Genomic DNA, 2,026 nt, shown 5'->3' on the forward strand with positions numbered 1-2,026 from the left:
TGATGCTCAAAGCCTTGGATCCTTTTTATTTACCCTTGCCTTTTGGTTTTAAGGGCTATTGGCTTTTTGCTCTTGCCTTTTGGTTTAAAGAGCTTTTGGCTTTTTCTGCTTACTTTTTCTTTTTCTTTTTCCTTTTTTTTCGCCATTTTTTTCTTTTCTCTCTTTTTTTTCTGCAAGCTTTTGTATTCACTGCTTTTTCTTACTTCAAGAATCATTTTTATGATTTTTCAGATCATCAAATAACATTTCTCCTTTTCATCATTCTTTCAAGAGCCAACATATTTAACATTCATAAACATCAACTTCAAAAGACATATGCACTGTTCAAGCATTCATTCAGAAAATAAAAAGTATTGTCACCACATCAAAATAATTAAACTAGTTCCAAGGATGAATTCAAAACCATGTACTTCTTGTTCTTTTGTAATTAAAACATTTTTCATTTAAGAAAGGTGATGGATTCATATTCATAACTTTAAGGCATAGACACTCAGACACTAATGATCATATAGTAAAGACACAAACATAGATAAACATGAAGCATAATAAACGAAAAACAGACAAATAAGAACAAGGAGATTAAGGAATGAGTCCACCTTAGTGAGGGTGGCGTCTTCCTCTTCTTGAAGAACCAATGGTGCTCTTGAGCTCCTCTATGTCTCTTCCTTGTGTTTGTTGCTCCTCCCTCATAGCTCTTTGATCTTCTCTAATTTCATGGAGGATGATGGAGTGCTCTTGGTGCTCCACCCTTAGTTGTCCCATGTTGGAACTTAATTCTCCTAGGGAAGTGTTGATTTGCTCCTAATAGTTTTGTGGAGGAAAGTGCATCCCCTGAGGCATCTCAGGGATTTGGCCTTAGGTGCCATAAATGGTTATGGAAAAACAAAAAGCTATGCTTTTACCACACCAAACTTAAAATGTTTGCTCGTCCTCGAGCAAAAGAAGAAAGAAATTAGTAGAAGAAGAAAATGGAGGAGATGGGGGAAGAAGATGTATTCGGCGAAGGAGAAGAAGAGAGGGTTGTGTTGTGTGGAAATGAAGAAGGAATGAGGGGTTTATATAGGAGTGAGGGGGTGTAGGGTTCGGCCATTAGGGTTGGGTTTGGGAGGGAAATTAGTTTGAAATTTGAAGGTAGGTGGGGTTTATGGGGAAGAGAGGATGGATGTGAGTGTTGAAGAAGTGATGAAAAAGAGTGATTGAGGTGATTGGTGAAGGGTATTTGGGGAAGAGAGTTATAAAAAAGGTGTGAAAAGGAGAGAAGAAGGTAGGTGGGGATCCTGTGGGGTCCACAGATCAAGTGGGGTCAAGGACTTAACATCCCTGCTCCAATTAGGCGTGTAAAACGCCCTTGCTGTGCAATCCTAGCATTTAACGCCAGACTGCTGCCTTTTCTGGCGTTAAATGCCCAAATGTAGCCTGTTTCTAGCGTTAAACGCCAGCTTGGTCTTGTTTCTGGCGTTAAACGCCAGACAGATGCTTGTTTCTGGCGTTTAAAAGCCAGACTGCTCTCCTCTAGGGTGTGCTGTTTTCAATGCTATTTTTCATTCTGTTTTTTGATTTTTCAGTAGTTTTTGTGACTTCACATGATCATCAACCTAATAAAACACGAAATAACAAAAAGAAAATAAAATAGATATGATTAAATAACATTGGGTTGCCTCCCAACAAGCGCTTTTTTAATGTCAATAGCTTGACTGTGAGCTCTCATGGAGCCTCACAGATAATCAGAGCAAGGTTGGAACTTCCCAACACCAAACTTAGAGTTTGAATATGAGGGTTCAACACCAAACTTAGTGTTTGGTTGTGGCCTCCCAACACCAAACTTAGAGTTTGACTGTGGGGCTTTGGTTGACTCTACAGTGAGAGAAGCTTTTCATGCTTCCTCTCCATGGTTATAGAAGGAGATCCTTGAGTCTTAAACACAAGGTTGTCCTCATTCAATTGAAGGACCAATTCTCTTCTGTCCACATCAATCACAGCTCTTGTTGTGGCTAGGAAGAGTCTTCCAAGGATGATGGATTCATCA

Source organism: Arachis ipaensis, chromosome B2 (genome assembly GCF_059453495.1).
Source record: "Arachis ipaensis isolate K30076 ecotype BB chromosome B2, ASM5945349v1, whole genome shotgun sequence".
Lineage (NCBI taxonomy): Eukaryota > Viridiplantae > Streptophyta > Magnoliopsida > Fabales > Fabaceae > Arachis > Arachis ipaensis.